At 34.6% G+C, this 24,164-nt stretch overlaps 1 long non-coding RNA gene and 2 pseudogenes across 2 annotated transcripts; 2 read left to right on the forward strand and 1 right to left on the reverse strand.

Moving 5' to 3' along the window:
* The first annotated feature begins 621 nt into the window (after positions 1 to 621).
* On the forward strand, positions 622 to 5,192 carry LOC18423937 (putative transcription elongation factor SPT5 homolog 1; annotated as a pseudogene). The gene is made up of 12 exons (XR_016048647.1): positions 622 to 884; positions 2,334 to 2,563; positions 2,667 to 2,822; positions 2,901 to 3,062; positions 3,141 to 3,224; positions 3,375 to 3,448; positions 3,681 to 4,038; positions 4,129 to 4,284; positions 4,400 to 4,497; positions 4,607 to 4,655; positions 4,767 to 4,866; positions 4,989 to 5,192. The product of XR_016048647.1 is annotated as a putative transcription elongation factor SPT5 homolog 1 (transcript).
* A 1,360-nt stretch (positions 5,193 to 6,552) lies between these two features.
* Positions 6,553 to 8,516, reverse strand: LOC148778991 (T-complex protein 1 subunit eta pseudogene; annotated as a pseudogene).
* Positions 8,517 to 18,212: 9,696 nt separating this feature from the next.
* Positions 18,213 to 21,981, forward strand: LOC148778992 (uncharacterized). The gene is made up of 4 exons (XR_016048648.1): positions 18,213 to 18,328; positions 20,852 to 20,949; positions 21,257 to 21,338; positions 21,919 to 21,981. It is a non-coding gene; the product is annotated as an uncharacterized LOC148778992 (long non-coding RNA).
* The last annotated feature ends 2,183 nt before the right edge of the window (positions 21,982 to 24,164 follow it).

The raw sequence follows: 24,164 nt of genomic DNA on the forward strand, positions 1-24,164 counted from the left end.
ATGCGAAGATTTTCTTGATTATTTATGGGTTAGATTTCTTTTAAAATCTTTATTACATGATGATTTTCATACATATCCTATTTTATCAACATCTAAAAGGATAAGTAGAATCAAGAAATCACCCATATACGCGTGGGATCAAGAAACCGTATGGGTTCTTGATTTATACGAGTTCATGTAAAGTTAATAAACACAAGATCGAGAAGAGGAACAGCTCGAATAGAAGCACTTTCCCAAGCCGATCCGATTGCCTGGATTTTTCCCAACCCAGAACAGCCTCCCTTTATCTACGGGCTATGGCTCACGAAATGGAACTGGAAAATACATAAAAAGGTCCTTATACACTACATAGAGAGGGCACAGGAGAATCTGCATTCCTCAAAGGCTCTCTTTGAGGTAAGTAGACGAAATTTGAATATTGGGTGTTCCCATTCATGTCTTTCATGTACCATCTTCATTATGTAGCTGGTAGATCCTTACGTTTTGGTGCTAAGATTTTCTTGATAATTTCTTCATTGGTGTCTTTTCTATTAGAGAATCGTATCCATTAGAGAGGCGATATTAATGCATTTAGAAGTACATCATTAATGCATTCATAAGTTATTTGTACTCTCCCCTTTGCATTTATGTATTTCTAAACCTAATTCGTCCACAGTGAAACTTCGGATTTATAGCCATGACCAGATTTTATGAAAAAGACGAAGAGGACTATGACGGTGGAAGGATAAAGAAAAAACAGAAGAAATCAGAATTGATTGATGATGTGCTTGGAGATGATTACAGTTTGAGAAAACGCAATAGTCGACGTGGTTCTGAGTTTTTTGACGACATCGCAGCTGTTGCAAGTGATGATAACGACGAAGAGGAAGATGACGGAGATGCCGGTAGACTCGATTTTAGTTCTTTCTCTCCCTATTGATTCGTTTTTCCTCTCTCTTCCTAATTTTCTTTCTTCAGTTTAATTACGGACAATTTGTGGGAAATGGAATTTTTATTTTAAGATGTGAGTGTGTTGTTGTTTCCTCTAGTAGATGGTTTTGATTATGGGATTTCTGAGCCGGTTCCTGTCGTAAAAATTCTTTTACATTGTGGTTCATATTATTGAAAGTTTTGGAAAGGAAAAAGAAAAAAAAAAATTCATATAAAGAAACAGCCCTCCGAATGGTTCATGCCGTAAAAAATCTTCTACATTATGGTTCATATTATTGAAAGTTTTGGAAAGAACAAAAAATAAAAATAAAAATAAAAATAAAAATAAAAATAAAAACAAAAAGAAGGAAAATATCGTGTTTTATATTTCATTCCCTTATTTTCTTTTTCTCACAATTCCCTCTCTTTAGTTAATTTTTTCAATATATTTAATTTACGTTGACTTTAATTTACTTAATTCAAATTTCTTTAATTTACATTTATTTTATGTTTATGTTAAGTAATGCTATTTGTTGTAATGCTATTTGTTGTAGGCACGAGTGTTTATTTAATGTTTTAATGGCCATATGCTCTAATGTACCAAGCTCTTGTAACTTTAATCATTTTCGATGCGACTGTTGAGGCTTACTTTGTTTAAGGATTATACTCAATAAAATATTTTGACTCATTTATTTAATGGGATAAGTTGACTCTCTTTGGATCATAAGTCCTCTCAACTGGTAATGAACAAAGCTAGTAAATTTTCCTAGAATGTACATTTGTTTAGAAAATATTTATCTTAATTTCAATCGTGGAGAATGTGCGTAGATTGTACGGTCATATATTGGGAAAATGACCACACTTGTTGTTCTTGATTTTCTCAGAGAGTGGCTATTCTGTTGTTTGAATTTTATGAGCTTCAGACAGATCTAATCAAATCACCCACTATACAAAAATGTCAAACCTATAGGCTCAACTCTGACTGGCACGTTTAAGTGTAGCCATAAGTACCTAATGTGAATCTACTTTGCTCCCTGATCTTTGAACCTCTGCTTCAATGACAGGAGAATGATGTTCCACTCTTGGTGCTTTGATAATGCGAGAAACTTACGGCTTCTATTTTGATTTTCTATGGTTTGATATGAGTAGGAAAATAAATTTCTATAATTGAGATTGTGAAGGGCGATTCCTCTTGAGGCTGAGCAGTCATGGTGTATATATTGCTGCTATGATATTATCAATCTCGAAGCATTCATGTCAGTGCAGTGATGTACTTCATAGATAATAATCATCGAATTATTTGACTTCCAAAACTACTAGAATTTCATTATTCGAAGCAATTATGCATAGCCCTATTTAGTATTTCTCAACAAATAGAAATATTTTGCATAATTATATACCTCTATTTCATGTTCATGTGACAGATTTTATTGATGTGGGAAAGGAGTTGCAAGACGACGATGAATGGCGAGTGCATCATCGGCCTTTTCTTCCACGAGAGGAAGAACAAGATGTGGAAGACCTTGAAAGGTTAATTAAAAAAAAATATGGTTGATCAGATCATTTAGAATACGAGGAGGAGACTACACAGGTTGCGCAACAAGCTCTTTTGCCCTCAGTGAAAGATCCAAAGCTGTGGATGGTCAAATGCGCGGTATGTTGAGCCAGTGAGGGAGAGAAAAGAAAGTAGGAGGACATTTCCTTTAATCTTTTTTGTTATATACTCTTAACTTTTGATGTTTTATGTTTTTTATCAGATTGGCCATGAAAGAGAGGTGGCTTTCTGCTTGATGCAGAAATGTATGGATGTGCAATCTCAAGGAATAAAACAACAGATAAAGTCGGTTATTACATTGGATTATTTGACGAATTATATATACATTGAAGCAGACAAGGAAGCTCATGTCAAGGAGGTATGCCCCATTTATGAATTTTATTTGTGTGTACGAACTTCATTTTCTGGTTTTTGTTTATACCATTCCCGGGTCCAGGCTTGTAAAAGAATGCGACACATCTATTCAAATACCAAACCGATGCTTGTACCAATCAAAGAGATGACAGATGTTCTGTCAGTTAAGAGTAAATCTGTTGAGCTTTCGAAGGATACATGGGTGCGTGTGAAACTCGGAACTTATAAAGGCGATCTGGCAAAGGTATACTTGTCTTTCATTTTCCTCTCTTGGGTTATTCTTACTGCTTTTATGGAAATTTATGAATGCCAACCTCTGCAGGTTTTAGATGTTGATAATATGAGGCAAAGAGTTACAATAAAGCTTATCCCAAGGATCGACCTCAAAGCTTTGGCTAACAAATTGGTAATCTTCTATTTGTTTTCCCATCTTCATATATCACTTCATTTTTGTATTGCACTTTGGTTTGTAATGTACACGACATGGTAAGCATCTTACTGTTTGACTCTTCTCGATAGATACACCTTATGATAGACCATTTCTTGATTGTATCAGGAGGGCAACGAGGTCGGGAAGAAGAAGAAGAACTTTGTTCCTCCACCACGGTTTATCAACACCCGTGAGATGAAGTAAAATATGATATACTCCCTTTGTGCATTTAATGATGGAAAAGTATACTACTATTTTGCAACTGGCTATGGAAAACTATCATTCATTTGGTCCTCACCTCTCATTAAAAAAATGGATGGTGATGACCTCAATCAACCATGACTTTTTGAAGATATCGCAGCCCATTGTTACTTTACATGTTTGAGTTCAATTGGGATCGGTAGTACCTTATTATTAATTTTATAATTTCAGGTATATGCATATCTCCGTTGAGCGAAGGCGGGATTCAATTACGGGGGAATACTTTGAAACTATTGATGGGATGATGTTCAAAGATGGCTATCTTTATAAAATTGTGTCAATGAAGTCTATTAGTTCTCAGAACATACAACCCAGTTTTGATGAACTAGAGAAGTTCCGGAAGCCTGGAAAAGATTCAGATGGCGATATGGCCAGTTTGTCAACCGTGTTTGCATATAGAACAGAGGGCCATTTTATGAAAGGAGATGCGGTAATCGTCGTCCGTGGTGATCTCAAGAATCTGATGGGATGGGTTGAGAAGGTTGAGGAAGAGAGTGTCTACATAAGATCGAACATCCCAGGCTTCAAAGTAGTTATTCTTTGATTTGTATGTTTCTAAAAGTTCAGAATAAGTTGTTCATATGGGTATTATATGATAATCCTACTACGTGCCTTTCAGGAAACCCTGGCTGTTAATGAGAAAGAACTCTGCAAATACTTTAAACCTGGAGACCATGTGAAGGTAGTCTCAGGTGCTCAGGAAGGAGCTACCGGTATGCTTGTCAAGGTGGAGGGACATGTTCTCATCATCTCATCGGACACCACCAAGGAAGATGTAAGTAACTTCGCAATTTTGTATACATGTCGCTGGTCATAATGGGTGGAAAGAGTGAATTTCTTTTAGTTTGTAAGACTCATTGACTCATTTTATTTGCGATTGGTGTATTCAGATCCGAGTTTTTGCTGATAATGTGGTGGAAAGTTCTTAAATAACTTTCGGTATTACAAAAATTGGAGATTATTTGTTACATAGCCTAGTTCAAATGGAGTAAGTTGCTATTCTTTTTGTTATTTATTAAATAAGCAGATATTTTTTGACGTGAACAGACTTTTATTGCGTTTTTCTTTTTAACGTGGTGGAGTCAAATGTGTTGCAGTAACTCTAGCTGTGGTGTCATCATAAGTGTAGAGAGTGATGCATTTCAGGTGTGCATGTGTGGCACTAAATCTTTTTCACTTACATTTTAAATCGTTTTAATTGTTTGGTGGAACAGTTGCATTTTAAATTCAAAATGAGGATTTTAACTTCTTTTTCAGGTTCTCAAAGGAGTTCCGGAGAGGGCAGCGGTTGTTTGGGTTAAGTCAAGAGAGATTAGAAAGAAGATAAAGCGGAAGCGTAGTACCCAAGATCGCTATGGTAGTACAGTATCTTTGAAGGATGTTGTTAGGATTCATGAGGGAGAAGATTCTAATATCTGATCTTTTAAGATGAAGCCAAACTCTTTTCTTGGTAAATAATTGTATGTTACTATTCTGTAGGAGAAGCAAGGCCCTATGGAACATATTTATAAAGGGATTATGTTCATACGTGATCGCCATCACCTTGAAAATTTTGGGTTTATCTGTGTGGAAGCTCAGTCCTTTGTTGCCATAGCTGGATCTTGTCGAAGTAGTGAGAGAAGTGTATGAAAGAAAGAACTATGTGATCTTTTCCATGGGAATACAATTTTTTTTTTTTTTTTTAATGATTATAATCACCCCATTTTATTTTGGCAAACAGATCGCATACAGAAGGTCTCTTACAATAAATAAATATTTCAAAATAAAACAGGACAACAAAAAAAATAAAACTCAACCACTTGATGCCAATTTTTATAACTTAATACTATGCTTGAGAATATAAAATAAAATAGCAAAGTAAGTAAAAGAGAAGATGCAGGAGATTAACTCTACCGGGCTTATTATACCCCACACCGAGTCACCACATCTAATGGCACGGGATCAGCGGTCTAGCTTCAATCTCGAACCGGGATAGCTGATTTCAGCCAAACTAGGTAACCACCCATAATATCTCTACTAAACCTTAACCCCCAAAATTAACTTAGGCTCCTTATAATTTTTCCAACTTTTAGTTTCTTCTTAGGTCTAAGAGGAGAGAGAGTAGTGGGGCATGCTCCTCTAGGAGAGAGAGATGAGAAAGGGAGATTAGGAGAGAAAGAGAGGTTGTGGGGGAGACAGAGGTTGTTTTCCAACTTTAGACGGTGATGAGCATAGGCGAAATCACTGTTTATTTTCGCCTATAGGCGTTGCTATATATATATATATATATTTATATATATAACACTTAAACATACTCTCAATCTTCCAATCAAGATCAGACAATAATAATTATAACTTTTAGATGCACAGTACTATGGACTATTTTGTCATTTCAAGAATATTGGCTTGTATTCATTCGTTTTTATTTTTGTAATATCAGATCAAGATGAAATTTGGAGTCTGTGTGCAACTCAGGCATAGGTATAAAATATACAAACTAGTTCAACTAAATTAAAATAACGAAAATACCTCTCAAAGTTGTATTTCAATCATTCTATTTTTAATATTTATTTTACATTTTAAACATGTGCATGAGGTTTAAAAGTATGGTTACCTAAAATTTGAGCTCAAACCGCATTCTAATATATAAAAATAAAATAAAATAAATTTGAAGTACTCATATATGCTCCCAACCGTCTCCATTTGGAGGTGCTTGTAAACACATCATTATTTTTGTTTTACTAATCTTGACTATCTACTTTATTAGACATATGGTGGTTGAGCTTTGATTTTAAAATCTCATTCAATTAACAAACATTAACCGCGAACCAATCGTAACTTCAATGAAGGGTTGAAATAGGCTAAATTCCATATTTCCAGGTATCTAGAATTCTAGGTTCATTCTAGCACAAGTCCAAAACACTATAGAACTTCCAAACAGGTTATCAAATGTAGTATTTTTCAATTCTAAATATGAAATCTTCTAAATAGTTTTTTTTTTTTAAAAAAAAAAACAAAGAAATTTTTCATACAAGACAATCCCTTGGCAAAGAAATTCAAGGCATTGGTCTGCCTAGTAAACTCAATGTGCCAGATGCAAAAACAAAGGACAGAGCCAAAAAGACCCAACATGGTTTCTTAGGAAAACTACAAAGTTGTTTCACAATAAAAAAACCAGATGATATAGGAAATAAAGCACCAGCAAATTTGGTTAAAATTACTATACAAAAAATTAAACATTGAAATTTACCGGCGGCGCATGCCCCTCAAGGAGGGCAGGCCCACCACCACGTCCACGGCCCATAGCACTTGCAGCAGCCTCACCTTGAGCACTCTCTGACTTTGGGTTTCTGACAGTCTCATCCACACTAAGAACAAGGCAAGCTGCTTCTATTGCAGCATTTATGGCATTGATTTTCACAACTGCAGGTTCCCATACAAAGTTAGCAAATGTATAAGTGATGCCACCGGTGTTTATGTCCACACCATAACGGGCACCTTCCCCAGATGGTAGTGGATGTTTCTGTCTGAGCTTGTTCAGAGCATCAGTTGCATCAAAACCAGCCTTATCACATAGTTGGCGTGGGATAATCTCAAGTGCTTTGGCATATGAGTTAATAAACAATTGAGATTTCCTAACAATAGTCCTCGCATGCTGTCTCAGGTATCTACTTATCTCCACATCAATAGCACCACCATCAGCAACAACAGTCGAGGTCCTCAGTGCTGTTCTCACAATCATAATGGCATAATGAAGGCTTCGTTCTGCCTCCTCGATGAACTGATCTGCACCACCACGTAGAAGAATGGTTGTTGTCTGGCCACTGGTGGGACATCCACTAAAAATGTTGAACCTCTCATTTCCTACTTGCTTTTCTTCAAAAAGCTCATAGCATCCAAGTACTTCATCAATGATGTTATTGACAGAAGTTTGCACAGTCCCACCAATTGCAGCAGCAACCCGCTGCAAATCCTTCTCTGTTACACGACCAGAACAAAGATATCGCGATAGGAAAAGTACTGTGTTGCCAGATCACCAATAGCCAGACGTGAGAGAACTATCTTTGCCCCTGATTTGACACATTTATCCAACTTGTCATCAATGATAGTCCACTCAGCATCAACAATAGATTGATATTGAGCCTGATTTCTGCATTTTCTTTCTCTGATTTCACCTCTAACTCTTTAATAATAGAATTTTAGGATTCGAAAACGCTTTCGGTTGTTGTTCAAAGCTACCATATGAGAATGTCTTTTTAAATGCAAGTCCCTTTACAAGAAAAGAATCTCTCATGTTTACACCAGGAACTTTTTCACACCAATTAAGTTCAACCTATCATCCTCTCCTATGGCCATTTCAGCATCCACAACCATTGAAGCAAAAAATTCCTTTTCACCACCTATGAGTGTTGAAGAGAGGGTTGTTGCAGCACACTTTTGCATCAGATCTTTCTTCTCTTTAAAACTTCGGCCCTCTATGCTTACTGCTAGTTCCTTAATTTTGTTAATTGCCAAATAGGATGTAGTACGAGTATTAGATTCCGAGGATGCACCCCATCCTCAATGAAAGGCTTTGCCTCTTTTAAAAATTCTCCTGCAAGAAGGACTACAGTAGTAGTCCCATCACCGACCTCTGAATCTTGAGAATTAGCAATGGCAACAAGGGTCTTAGCAGATGGATGAACTATATCGAGAAGCTTCATAATGGTGGCTCTATCATTCGAAATGGTGGTGTTCGCTTTATCATCGTGGATAAGCTTGTCCATTCCTCGAGAACCTAGGGTTGTTCTCACTGGATCAACAACAGCTGTGCAAGCAATGATATTACTGATCAGTTGTGGCTTCCCCTGGGAAGTGTCTGTTCCCTCCTTCAAAAGTATGATCTGGGGTTCATCATGGCCGCCATTGCAGAGAACAGAGTGAGATTCGGCGTTCACTCTTACTTGATTGGTTTCGCGCGAGGAAAGGGAGAGAATCATAAGTGGAAGGGGAAAAAAATTAAAATTAATCATTATTAATGCAAGGGACAAAATATTCGCAATATTAATTATAATTTGTGCAATCACATACTTCTTTCGTGTTCTCAGTGTAAAATTCATTGGTTTTTTTTCTTCTTTTTCCCCTTATTTGAATGTGTACCATATATGAAACATATATTACATGTACCATAATGTTAGTAAAGTTAGTATACATGCGACGATTCTTTCATGCTTTTTATTCGTGGCAAGATTCTTTCATGCTTCTGGCCCCTTATTGGGGGAGACCATGAGACATGTTCATTTCCGAATATAGAAGTAACATCGGATTAGATGTTCCACATTATCCATCCGGTAAATCAATGGCTATATTTTCATTCCTAAAATTAAATATATTTTAGATTTACTTAATAGAAATTTCAACGTATCTTCAAATATAAAAATAAGAATTATTAAAGATTTGTTTTATATGATTTTAATAAGATTAAAATTTATAAGAAAAAAGAGTAAATAGCAATATGGAATAATTATATGAGGCAATAAACTCACATAAATAATATCAAGGTCCCACAATAATAAGAAAGTTGCTGGGAGATCAATAAACTCACCTACATAATATCAAGTTCCCAAAATAATAAGAAAGTTGCTGGGAGATCAAAAAGGGATTTCCAATGCATAAGTTTGTTAGAAAGGTTTTAAATAAAGTTTTTCATAAAACTTTTACTAAATATTATAACTTGGATTAAGCCACGGAACGAGGGCTAAATTACCAAAATGACATAATAGTTTCGAACCTTGAACACGAAATTCATTATGGACTTAGCATGATACTTAAATAAGTACACATGTAAATGAGATCATTTGACCACTTCAATAATTTTGTAAAGTGATTTAAATATGATGTTTTCCTTTTTTTTAATGCAATTATTCTTTTTTAATTTTACCGATGACCATAATTTTAAAATAAAATTAAAATACGACAATAAGGTTTATGAAATGAGTAAATACCACACTTAGCATTACTCCTCTTCCAATAATAACTTATGGGATGTAAAATATGTGATCAGACATATAGATTTTTTTAGCTTGTTATTAAGTTGTTGGAAGTTATATTCCTTTAGCTTCATATTAAAATTGCAGTTTTGTTCTTATTCCTAAACTGTGATATATTTTCTATTTATTTACAAAGGGACCTTTTGTATGAGGGGGCCACAACTATTTCCACTCATTATATGTCAAATTAGATACCAGACTGAGCTTGACTAGCATGGTAAGTCGGTTAGAAACAACCTATATTATCTAGGAATAGAAAACTATCTGATAAGGGTTCTAATAGGTCATTCCTTGATGAGGTCGGAGTATGTCCGAATAAGTGAGCCGAGAGACTGTGTGACCCTTGTGTGTGTTGGTGGCCTTTAAAGACGATGGTCAAAGCCTCATCTGCGAACCATCACACGACATGCATATATGATAGTCGTTCCGAAATAGCGAACCACCTTTTAGGGTGAAGCTTATGCATGTGCGAGAGATACCACTATGGGTCATTAGAGTTGTGGTCGCATCATGTCTAGAAGACCTTGGTACGCCTCTAAGGGAGAACCTGAAATCCACAAACTGGGATTATGATCCTTTGGTTTATCTACCAAACTTTGGTGACCCATGAGCCCCTACATGGACTATGGATCATGGGAAACAGTGGGTCGATTTGATAAAGCAAGTATAGACCGTAGTCCACAGTTGAAGGTGAAGTGTCCTAGCATTTATTTATTTAACTCCTAGACTATATGGATCTGTTAACCATTTAATAAATTTAATTATATTTGTTTGAATGATATATGTTTTTTTGAATTATTATTTGAATTTTTCTAGATCTCTGGATATTTTATTTATCAAATTTGAATTTATAAAAACAGATATATTGATTTTAAATTGATTTAATTACTCACATTGAATTTAATGAATTTTTAAAAATCATAATTTATTTTAATATGTTAATGGGCCCACCATTGCATGTCGGTAAGGGGCTATGAAGTACCCACCTGGGGTGGCATGCCCCACCCTAATGAAACTTTCCTTGTGTTAGTTCAAGCTCTGGCTTGAAAAGAAAGCTTTGAAGGGTTTTGGAAAGATTTTTTCTTGAGGAAGCTTTCAAAGGATTTAAGACTTGTGCATAATTTTGGTAAGCACGAATGGAATTATTTTATTTCATTTGAGAAAGTGATTTAAGAATGGGGGATAAAGGTTCTAGCTCATTCCATGATATTGATGGCCCATCTATGGAATGGAGGGCTCAAATCTCTTACCCCACAAGTCACCCAAGATCAATGGTTCATATTCAATCTTGCAAGAAGAGGTAAGTCAAGAAAACCCTAAGAAACCCATTTAAGCACTATAAAAAGGGATGGATTCCTCTCCAAATCTCGACACCTGATCTTTTATACCTAATTTCTATCTCTATCTCTCAAATCCCACAAAGGGGCATGCCTCACTTAAAATATCTCTTTCTAAAAAAAATTTCTCTCTCTCCCTCAAGAGACCCAAAGGGGAATGCCCCACTCTCTTTTCTTCGATATCTCTCTCATGGTGGTTCTCTCAACTCTCTCATGATCTCTCATCTCTCATTGGGGTTTTAGACTATAGGGTTGTGGAAGAAATAGAAGCATCTCTATCTCAAAATTGGGGTTTTAGACTATAGGGTTGTGGAAGAAAATAGAAGCATCTCTATCTCAAACTAAGTTGTTAAGGGGATTCACATAAGGATTTGAGATTTGTGATAAAGGAGTTTATAGTTCCATTAGAGGTTTGGGCTAAACTTGCTTTTCCGGTTTGAGATAGAAGATTGATGATTGATCCTGTACCATCAGATGGTAGTGACTCGGTGTTGGGTGTAAAAGATCCTGTTAAGATAATTTCGAATACTCTCTTTTTGTCTTTTACCATATTTAATTATATACTCTTTATGTTCTCAAGCATATAATTTCCAAAATAGTAAGAAAGTTTTTCAAAGAGGAGGAAATGGCTTTTTTTTTTGTAATGAGGCTTTTGAAGAATATTTGTCATAAAGCTTTACCAAGTTGGCATATTTCCTCTATTTTAAGATGAAGGATTTCATTTATACTAAGTTCCCTAAATTCGTCCTTTGAAAGATCACTTACTACGCATCTTCTCAACCAAATTTAGAATAGGGTGCGGTTTGTATAAGGTGTCAACCTTAACAATTCAATTAAGCTACATCTTTCAAAGCTAATGGAAAGGTGTAATTTTGGTTTTTGAAAATTCGAATGATGGCCTCAAAAACTACTTCATGGTTTAATTATGAAATTTGAAACTAAAAACTGGTATAGATCAAGTAGATATACAAACACATGAAAATCTTGAGAATAGACGGTATAACTAATTTATTGCAAGTTGTACTACTTTTGGCACTTGAAGATCTTTTTCTTTTCACATCTATACATCTCGATGTATATTTGATCAGTTAGATAACTTTTCAGCATCAAAATAACATTCTTTTGATAGATTTTTGAGGGATGCAATTTTTCTCCAACTTAAGATTTGCATCTTTATATAAACCTTTTCCTTTAGAATATGGCCATTTTTATAAAATTTATCTTGGAAGAACTACCTCACGGTGCATGTATTACAACGTTATACACATTCAAACAAAAACCACCCGTAATATTAGGGGTTCAACAATGTACATATGTGTGTTCATCTGGTCTCTGAGTTACCCCTTTTGTTTTTGATTCATAGCGTGCTTATAATTTATTTCTTGACGAATCTCTTCTACAGGTTACAGATTCACTGCCTTCAGGATTTGATAGGCTGAGATATCCAAGTCCGTTGCCTAGAAGTGACTCTCAACAATATTGTATGTTCTTCTATTTACCATATTTAGAGGAATTTTCTATGGTACTTATTATGGGCACTAAAGTCTCGAGGTGGTTAAAGATATTAATAAAGAAATGAGTGAAACGATTCTGTATTTTATACTAACTTCGAATTTATAATATTGCAGTTGGGGGAAGGGGTATAGGGGAAGAGATGCTTTTGTTGGGATTGAGAATACTATGAAGATTGGTGTGGATCCCTTCAAGGGCTACCACGGTCGTGTAGTAGATGTTGATGGTTGAACTGTTCGAGTTGAACTGGAATGACAGATGAAGGTTCTTACCGGTAAGTACTTTTGTGTTATTATGGGATTGCCTTTTGTGTTGGTTTTCTTTTATTTTTGACAAAAGGGTATGTACTAATATGCAGTTAAAAAGAATCAAATTGCTGAAGTTGTAGTTATGACGATACTTAGTTAAAATGGTTATTGCCTTTCCTATTATTGTTTGGCTAAGAAGTTTACACTGTTTCGGAATATTGGTTTTTATGTTCCTATAAGATGAAATTTTATGTGCCTATTAGGATTCATCTCAACGGTATGGTTTGGGACACGAAACCCAATGCTCCACATGACTCCGATGAGAGATGCAGCGGTATGGTTTGGGACACGAAACCCAATGCTCCATATGACTCTGATGAGAGATGCAGGAGGTATGCATTTATTGTGGCGGTCTTAATTTTTAACGTTATTGAAATAATTCCCTATCACATCAACATTTTGGTTTTAAAGATTGATGTAAATTTAATTGATGACTTCTTCTGTACAGGGGCCACTCCAATCCATGATGAAATGCGAACTGCCATGTGTGACCGTGCATGGAATCCGTGTGCACCAATGAGCCCATAAAGGTATAATGCGGGGTCCTTTAGGCTTTCAAAGTTATGCAACCCTTCTCTTTCCCATTTTGTGTAAAAGAGAACTGTTATAATGGAAGTTTACAGAAAAAAAGGCAGGCTTGAACTTCGGAAATTTTCCTCAGCGAACTTTCTAAAACTTAGACAAGTTGCAAGATCGATGTTCTGTTTACCTAGTATCTCAGTCTGCTAAATGTTCTAGTGTAGGGTCATGTGATATTGAGCAATAAGTATACTCGTGGGTAATTAATGAGGTTGTTGTCCAGTTAATCTTTTCTTCTCATTTCCTCTGTCAACAAAGATAAGAAGATAAACTTGCTGTATTTGTATTAAATTTCAGAGAGTCGTATCCATTAGAGAGGCGATATTCCGAACGTGTATTATCAAGAGGCGATATTAATGCATTTAGAAGTTATTTGTACTCTCCCTTCTTTCTCTATTTAATCAGCGAAGCCCATCTCTTTTTTCCTAAACCTAATTCGTTTGCAGTGAAATTTTGGATTATAGCCCTGGCTAGACATTATGAAAAAGACGAGGGGGACTATGATGGTGGAAGATGAAGAAGAATCAGAAGAGATCAAAATTGATAGATGATGTGGTATTACCGCTTGAGAAAATGCAAGTCGACCTGGTTCTGAGTTGTTAGACGATATCGCTGCTATTGCAAGTGATAATGATGACGAAGAGGAAGACAAAGGAGATACCCGTAAGCTCGATTTTAGTTCTTTCTCTCTTTATTGATTCTTTTTTCTCTCTCTTTCTAATTTTCTGATTTTTCTAATTTTCTTTCTTTACTGCAAATTTATGGGGAGTGGAATTTTTATTTCAAGATGTGAATATGCTGTTGTTTCTTTTGATAAGTGGTTTTGATTATGGGGTTTCTAAGCACGCACAATGGTTCATGCCATAAAAAATCTTCTAGATTGTGGTTCATATCATTGAAAGTTTTGGAAAGGAAAAAGAAAAAAAAAATCATATAGAGGAAAGAAAAAAAAAACAAAAGTAAAAAGAAGGAAAATATCATGTTTTATATTTCATTCCCTTATTTTCTTCTTCTCACAATTCCCTCTCTTTAGTTAATTTTTTCAATTTATTTAATTTACATTAACACTAATTTACTTAATGTAAATTTCTTTAATTTACATTTAATTTATGTTTATGTTATGTAATGCTATTTCTTGTAGGCACGAGTGTTAATTTAATGTTTTAATGGCCATATGCTCTAATGTACCTAGCTCTCGTAACTTGTAATCATTTTTGATGCGATGATTGAGGCTTACTTTCTTCAAAAGATTATACTCAATAAAATATTTTGACTCATTTATTTTCTGAGATAAGTTGACTATCTCTGAATCATAAGTCCTCTGTAATGAACAAAGCTAGTAAATTATCCTAGAATGTACATTTGTTTTGAAAATATTTAAATTCTTTTCTTCAATAAGATCGTGGAGAATGTGTGTATATTGTACGGTCTTTTGTGGGGAAAATGACCATATCTGTTGTTCTTGATTTTCTCTGGGAGTGGCTATCCTGTTGTTTGAATTTTATGAGCTTCAGATAGAGCTAATCAAATCACCCCTCTGACTGACACGTTTAAGCGTAGCCATAAGTACCTAATGTGAATCTACTTTGCTCCCTGATCTTTTAACCTCTACTTTAATGGCAGGAGAATGATGTTCCACTGCGGGAAATTTGCGGCTTCTATTTTGATTTTTTATGGTTTGATATGAGTAGGAAAATAAATTTCTATACTTGAGATGATTTGGAAGACCTTGAAAGGTTAATTAAAGAAAAATATGGTCCATCAGATCACTTACACATCTTGTGCAACAAGCTCTTTTGAGCTTAGTAAAAGATCCAAAGCTGTGGATGGTCAAGTGTGCGGGAGAGAAAACAAAAGTCGAAGAGGAGACTACACGGCAACAAGCTCTTTTGCCCGCAGTGAAAGATCCAAAGTTGTGGATGGTCAAATGCGCAGTATGTTGAGCTAGTGCGGGAGAGCGCGGTATGTGCGGGAGAATGTTGAGTCATCGATTCCATAGATGAGCCATCAACATTATAAAAGGTGCATGGACTATTATCCCCATTTTTTTAAACCATTGTCCCATCAATATATTTAAATAAATTAAATCTATCAAAGATATAGTACATACCATAAAATTGTATATTCCATCTCATATTTTCCATAAGAATATTTCAATAATATCAAGTCAAGATATTCCTTCAACAATCAAGATAAGATATAGTCAATATTTCCTAATCAATAGTTGACCATATACTATAAGATAGAGTTACCAAATTCAATATACTTGTACTCAAAGTAACCAAGAAGATGCATCCAAAGGTGGGGCGTGCCACCCATATGAGGCACGTGGGGCCCCACCCAATACCCACATGGTGGGCCCATGTGCACTATGGGCCTAATGTATTTTTCATAAATATTTTAAAATTGAACAAAATGAATTTTCAAACATTCTAAGTTTGTAAATTAATAACTTCATTTTTATAAGTCTAAAAATAATAAATAAAATATCAAATGACTTATAAAAATTCAAATAATAAATCTAAAATAATTTAATAATAAAATGAACACAATTAAATTAATATGATGGAAAAATGATCCATATGGTTTTAGGAATTCAATCTGTAATATGGGGTGCTCCACCTTCAACTGTGAACTACAGACCACACTAGCTTTATCGAACTGACAAAGTGTTTTTCATGACCCACAGTCCAAGCAGAAGCTCATCAACGAGTCACCAAAGTGTTTTCCATGACCCACAGTCCAAGCAGGAGCTCATTAGCGGGTCACCAAAGTGAGTCAAGGGGTCGCAATCCCAGTCTGTAGATTATATGTCGTCCCCTAGAGATGAGTCAATGTCACCACGACTTGATGCGACCATAGCTCTATGGTGCATAGGGGTATCTCTCGTACATGCATACGCTTCACCAAAAGGTGAATATATGGCTTTTCCGAATGATCTATCGATATGCATGCCGTGTGATAGAACATGAATGAGGTTTTGGTCCCTGTCTCAGTAGGCCTACCATCGCACACAAGGGTCACACAGTCTCTTGACTCACTCATTTAGGCCTAAGCTCCGACCTCATCAAGGGCTAACCCAAAACCCTCATTGGTTAATTCTTTATGCTCAGGTACCTTGGGTTTTCTAACCGACTAGCCTAGATCGATAAGAACAGTCCGGTATACTCAAACATCATTCGCTTAGTAAGATCATCGAGGGATCGCACTTCCACTGAGTTTATATTTCACTATAATAAAACTCTTTCAATACACACTCATAAGGCCATTAATGGTAAGAAGATAAACTTGATGCATTTGGATTTGAATTTCAGTATCGTCCTAGACCTTGCACATTAAGCAAGTAAAACACACTAATTATGAACAAATGATAAACTTTCTTCTAAGAATAAGGAAAGTGGGCCAAGCTAGCTTTCGCACTAGGGTTCTCCCCGTCTATTTCACAGTATGTTCCGCTTTTGCATGATTGGGATAATTGCTTCTTTCCTATTAATCTCAGGTTTGTGATCCGATTGATTCTATTGTGCACAGTTCATGGATTCAGCAGTCAATCTCATGTAAGCATCATTCTCGGATCGCTAGGTCGCTGAGTCAGATATGCCTTAAATCATGAAGCATGCCACAGTTTAAAGTGGATCTCTGTAACCTGGCATTTATGTTCTCTCTCAGCTGAGACATTGTGTATTCCCTTCATATCAATATATAAATCGGAATTTTTTTTCAATGATATACCATTAGTTTATAAGCAATTACAAATCATATAAGCAGGACAGTAATACAGTTTGAATCAATTAATGGATGAAACTAAAAAAAGCTAAGAGGCAAGGAGCTTTCAAAGGGTTTCCTAACCTTTCTCGCAAAGATGAGCAGTTGTCTCGTTTTCAAGCCGACCTAGACTCCAGGCGAGAGAGAGAGATTCATGTTTTATCTTTATGAGGTTGCCCTAATAATGAAACTGAGGCACACCTTAAAAATTCACTTGATGATGTTTTTTCGATACTGAAAAAGCCCCAAAGCCTATCATCTCAATACATTGACGCATAAAAAGAAAAGATAAAACAAGGAATTAAAAAAAAGCATTAAGTCTTGAAAATAGTGCATCTTGTAATGCATTATATTAACTGTCAATTTTCAAGATTTTCAAATGTTCATAGATGTACTTGATCTATACTCTTTTTTAAGCTTTAAATTTTAAAATTAAAGATAAAAATAAATTTCAAGCCATTTCAAAGATTTTTGACGCGTAGATGATATCTTTTGATACTATTTGTAGTTGTGCCTTTGACGTGTAAGGCCTCAGCCTTGTACAAACCACACCGTTTATCCAAATGTGTTTTCTTGCCACGGTCCTTACCATTTATGTTCCAGGAAATATCCAATACTCGATTTTGACTTGCAAACACAACTAGGCACACAAACAAAGGTTGAGCCATCTCCATTAATGGAGAGAAGATGAGCCACTCTCTGTCTACTAGGCTTACTCTTGAAATATAAATTCCAGGATCCTCGGTTATGACTTGCAAGCACAACTAGACACACAAACAAAGGTTGAGCCATCTCCATTAATGGAGTGAGACTCGGCGTTCACTGTTGCTTGATGGGTTTTGAGCGAGGAAAGGGAGAGAATCGTAAGTGGAAGGGGAAAAAAATTAAAATTAATCATTAATGCAAGGGACAAAATATTCGAAATATTAATATGTGTGCAATCTAATACTTCTTTCGTGTTCTCAGTGTAAAACTCATTGGTTTTTTTTCTCTTTTTGTCCCTTTTATATTTGAAGGTGTACAATATATGAAACATATATTACATGTACCATAATGTAAGTAATGTTACCATAAATGCGATGATTCTTTCATGCCTTTCCTTCGTGGCAAGATTCTTTCATGCTTCTGGCCCTTTATGGCTATGTACGAGTCCAAATGAAGCCTTTAACAACACAGTTCTTCGTATATTTCCGTATACAATAATGAATAAGTATATTTGAGAAAGCATTAATGGGAATTTTTTTTAAGTTAGGCGGCCTAGAGCAAAGTTCGGCGGATTAGGTCCTTTGCCCTTGCGCAGTTTAGTGGAGGTGAGCCAGCTAACGAACGTCCTAATATAATGTTAGATATACCTCGTAGGATATTGGGGGAGACCATGAGACATGTTTATTTCCGAATATAGAAATAACATCGGATTAGATGTTCCACATTTTCCATCCAATAAATCAATGGTTAATTTTTCTAATACAGCATGTTATTATGTTAAATTACTAAAGAAGAAAAAAAAAACAACTAAATTTAATTCCACTTAACTTCATAATAAGATTGTACTAAAAATATGTAAATGTAATATACATTCATTAGGGTTCAAATGATATTTGTTTTATTATTTTTTAATTTCAGAAAGTTTTTAGTTCTACTAATTTTGTAACTAAAATGTAGAAATAAAGTTTATAAAAAATTAAATATATTATATTAGATAAAAGGATTTGTTTATCTTGTTATTAAGTTCTATTTCTTGAAGGTATATTAGTTTAGCTTTTTGTTGAGTGGTTGAAGTTATATTCTCATTCCTAAAATTAAATATATTTTAAATTTACTCAATAGAAATTTCAACGTATCTTCAAATATAAAAATAAGAAATATTAAGTTCCCATAACTATAGAAATATTTGTTTATATGATTTTAAAAAGATTAAAATTTATAAGAAAAAAGAGTAAAGAGCAATATGGAATAATTATATGAGGAAATAAACCCACATACATAATATCAACTTCCCACACTAATAAGAAACTTGCTGGGAGATCAATAAACTCACCTACATAATATCAAGTTCCCAAAATAATAAGAAAGTTGCTAGGAGATCAAAAACGGATTTCTAATGCATAAGTTTGTTAGAAGGTTTTCCATAAAGTTTTTTATAAAACTTATACTAAATATTATAACTTGGATTAAGCCACGGAATGGGGGCTAAATTACCAAAATGACATAATAGTTTCGAACCTTGAACACTAAATTCATTGTGGACTTAGCATGAAACTTAAATAAGTACACATGTAAATGAGATCATTTGACCACTTCAATAATTTTGTAAAGTGATTTAAATATGATTTTTTCCTTTTTTTTAATGTAATTATTCTTTTTTAATTTTACCGATGACCATAAATTTAAAATGAAATTAAAATACGGCAATAAGGTTTATGAAATGAGTAACTAGACTTAGCATTACTCCTCTTCCAATAATAACTTATGGGATGTAAAATATGTGATCCGGCATATAGATTTGTTTAGCTTGTTATTAAGTTGTTTGAAGTTATATTCCTCTAGCTCCTTATTAAAATTGAAGTATTGTTCTTATTCCTAAGCTGTGATATACTTTCTATTTATTTACAAAGAGACCTTTTGTATGAGGGCCACAACTATTCCCACTTATTAGATGTCAAATTAGATCGCTTGGGTATTGGGTGAGTGTGGCGATTAAAGGATTTATGAGGGATTGTAATAAACGTTTTGATATGATGGAACATGAACTTAATAGGAGTGTGGTTATGTGCATGCCATATTAAGCAAACGATATTTACTAATACCAGATTGAACTTGACAAGCTAGTTCAGTCGGTTGGAAACAACCTATGTTATCTAGGCATGGAAAACTATCCGATAAAGGTTCTAATAGGACATTCCTTGATGAGGTCGGAGTATGTCAGACTGTGTGACCCTTTTGTGTTGGTGGCCTTTAAAGACGAGGGTCAAAGCCTCATGCATATATGATAGTCGTTTCGAAAAAGCGAACCACCTTTTAGGGTGAAGCTTATGCATGTGTAAGAGATATCACTATGCGTCATTAGAGTTGTGGTCGGCATCATATCTAGGTGACCTTGGTACGCCTCTAGAGGAGAACCTGAAATCCACAAATTGGGATTATGACCCTTTGGCTTATCTGCCAAACTTTGGTGACCCATAAGCCCTTGTATGGACTATAGATCATGGGAAACACTGGGTCGGTTTGATAAAGCAAATATGGACCGTAGTCCATAGTTGAAGGTGAAGTGTCCCAGCATTTATTTATTTAATTCCTAAACTATATGGATCTCTTTCCCATTTAATAAATTTAATTATATTTGTTTGAATGATATATGATTTCTAGAATTATTATTTGAATTTTTCTAGATCTTTGGATATTTTATTTATCAAATTTGGATTTATAAAAACAGATATATTGATTTTAAATTGATTTAATTATTTATATTGAATTTTATGAATTTCTTAAAATCATAATTTATTTTAATATGTTAATGGTCCCACCATTGCATGTGGGTAGGGCTTATGAAGTACCCACCTAGGGTGAGATGCCCCACCCTAATGAAACTTTTCTTGTATTAGTTCAAGCTTTGGCAAAGTACTTTTGTGTTATTATTGGGATTGCCTTTTGCGTTGGTTTTCTTTTATTTTTGAGAAAGGGTATGTTCTAAAATGCAGTTAATAAGAATCAAATTGTTGTGGTTGTAGTTATGACGACACCTAGGTAAAATGGTTATTGTCTATCCTAATTATTTGGTTGGGAAGTTTACATTGTTTCTGAACATTGGCTTTTATGTGCCTATCACCTATCAGGATTCATCTCAACTGTATGGTTTGGATCACGAAACCCAATGTATGGTTTGAATCACGAAACCCAATGCCCCATATGACTCCGATGAGAGATGCAGGAGGTATGCATTTATTGTGGTGGTCTTAATTTTTAACATTCTTGAAATAATTCCCTATTATTTCAACATTTTGGTTTTAAAGATTGATGTAAATTTAATTAAAAGATTGATGTAAATTTAATTGAAAGGGTGGCAAAATTGTCATGAATTTCCTTTTTCTTTTTTTTTTTTCTATCTTTTTTGTTCATTGAGTCCTGTTTTCCTCTTCTTGACTCATGAAACTTATTTCCTCTTTTTTCATATGCGTACCGTTCCATCCCAATGGAGATGAAATTCACTTTAATGTGTCTATGATGACTTTCTTGTACAGGGGCCACTCCAAACCATGATGGAATGCCAACTGCCATGAGTGACGGTGCATGGAATCCTTATGCACCAATGAGCCTATAAAGGTATAGTGATGGGTCCTTTAGGGCATATAAAATTATGCAACCCTTCTTTCTCCATTTTGGGTAAAAAAGAGAATTGTTATAATGGAAGTTTCCGGAAAAAAAAAAGACAGATTTAAACTTCGGAAATTTTCTTCAGCGAACTTTCCAAAACTTAAACAAGCTGCAGGATCGATGTTTTGTATACCTAATATATCAGTCAGCTAAATGTTCTAATGTAGGGTCATGTGTTATTGAGTAATAAGTATACTCTCTCAGTCTGCTAAATATTCTAATATAGGGTCATGTGCTATTGAGCAATAAGTATACACGTGGACAATTAATGAGGTTGTCATGTTGATCTTTTTTTCTTATTTCCTCTATCAACAAAGATAAGAAGATAAACTTGCATTTGTATTTAAATTTCAGAAGTGTGTATCCCTTAGAGAGGTGATATTCCGAACTCGTATGATCAAGAGACGATATTAATGCCATTTAGAAGTACACCATTAATGCATTTAGAAGTTTTTTTGTACTTTTCCCCTCTTTCTCTAATTAATTAGCAAAGCCCATCTCTTTGTTTCTGAACCTAATTCGTTCGCAGTGAAACTTCGGACTTATAGCCATGCCCAGACATTACAAAAAAGACGAGGATGACTATGATGGTGGAAAGATGAAGAAGAAGCAGAAGAGATCATAAATGATAGATGATGTGGTTGAAGATGATTACCGCCTGAGAAAATACAAGAGTCGACCAGGTTTTGAGATTTTGAACGATATCGCAGCTGTTGCAAGTGATGATGATCTCTCTTTCCAATTTTCTTTCTTCAGCTTAATTACGGCAAATTTGTGGGAAGTGAATTTTTATTTCAATATGTGAGTATGCTGTTGGGTGGTTTTGATTATGGGGTTTGTAAGCCCTCACAATGGTTCATACCATAAAAAAATCTTCTACAATGTGGTTCATATCATTGAAAGTTTTGAAAAAGAAAAAGAGAAAAAAAAAAAAAAAATCAGAAGAAGGAAAATATCATGTTTTATATTTCATTCACTTATTTTCTTCTTCTCACAATTCCCTCTCTTTAGTTACTATTTAAATTTATTTAATTTACATTGACATTAATTTACTTAATGTAAATTTCTTTAATTTATATTTAATTTATGCTTATATTATGTAATGCTATTTGTTGTATGCACGAGTGTTTATTTAATGTTTTAATGGCCATATGCTCTAATGTACCTAGCTCTTGTAACTTGTAATCATTTTCGATGCGAATATTGAGGCTTACTTTCTTTAAAGGATTATACTCAATAAAATATTTTGACTCATTTATTTTCTGAAATAAGTTGACTCTCTTTGGATAATAAGTCCTCTCAATTGGTAATGAACAAAGCTAGTAAATTTCCTAGAATGTACATTTGTTTTGAAAATATTTAAATTTTTTTCTTCAATAAGATCGTGGAGAATGTGCATAGATTGTACGGTCTTTTGTGGGGAAAATGACCATACCTGCTGTTCTTGATTTTCTCTGAGAGTGGCTATCCCGTTGTTTGAATTTTTTGTGAGCTTCAGACAGATCTAATCAAATCACCCTGCTATGCAGAAATGTCAAACCTATAGGCTCAACTCTGACTGGCACTTTTAAGCGTAGCCATAAGTACCTAATGTGAATCTACTTTGCTCCCTGATTTTTGAACCTCTGCTTTAATGGCAGGAGAATGATGTTCCACTCTTAGTGCTTTGATAATGAGAGAAAGTTGCGGCTTCTATTTTGATTTTTTATGGTTTCATATAAGTAGGAAAATAAATTTCTATAATTGAGATGATGAAGAATGTTTCCTCTTGACTCTGAACGGTCATGGTGTATATATTGCTGCTCTGATATTATCAATCTCGATGCTGTGATGTACTTCATAGAGAATAATCATAGAATGATATTATCAATCTTGAAGCATTCATGTCAATGCTGTGATGTACTTCACAGAGAATAATCATCGAATTACAGTTTCATTCCTAAAAATACTAGAATTTCGTTATTTTAAGCAACTATGCATAGCCCTATTTTAGTATTTCTCAACAAAAAGAAATATTTTGTATAATTATATAACTCTATTTCATGTTCATGTGAAAGATATTATTGATGTGGGAAATGAGTTACAAGACGAGGTTGAACAAGATTTGGAAGACCTTGAAAGGTTAATTAAAGAAAAATATGGTCCATCAGATCACTTAGAATAAGAAAAATATGGTCCATCAGATCACTTAGAATACGAGGAGGAGACTACATATGTTGTGCAACAAGCTCTTTTGCCCTCAATGAAGATCCAAAGCTGTGGATGGTCAAATGATCCAAATCTGTGGATGGTCAAATGCGCGGTATGTTGAGCCAATGCGGGAGAGAAAACGAAAGTTATGTTGAACCAGTGCGGCAGAGAAAACAAAAGTAGGAGGACATTTCTTTTAATCATTTTTGTCGCATACTTTTTGTGGGAGAGAGATATGGACCGTTGATCAAGGTGCCTTGTGGGGTGAGAGATCTGAGTCATCCATTCCATAGATGGGCCATCAACATTATGGAAGGTACATGGACCATTATCTCCATTTTCTTAAACCATTTTCCCATCAATATATTTAAATAAATTAAATCTATCAAACATATAGTGCATGCCATAAAATTGCATATTCCATCTCATATTTTCCATAAGAATATTTCAATAATATCAAGTCGAGATATTCCTTCAATAATCAAGATAAGATATAGTCAATATTTCCTAATCAATATTTGACCATATACTACAAAATAGAGTTACCACATTCAATAAACTTGTACTCAAAGTAATCAAGAAGAG

The sequence above is a fragment of the Amborella trichopoda genome, chromosome 13 (genome assembly GCF_054954075.1).
Source record: "Amborella trichopoda isolate Santa Cruz 75 chromosome 13, AtrichopodaSantaCruz75HAP2 v2.0, whole genome shotgun sequence".
Classification (NCBI taxonomy): Eukaryota; Viridiplantae; Streptophyta; class Magnoliopsida; order Amborellales; family Amborellaceae; genus Amborella; species Amborella trichopoda.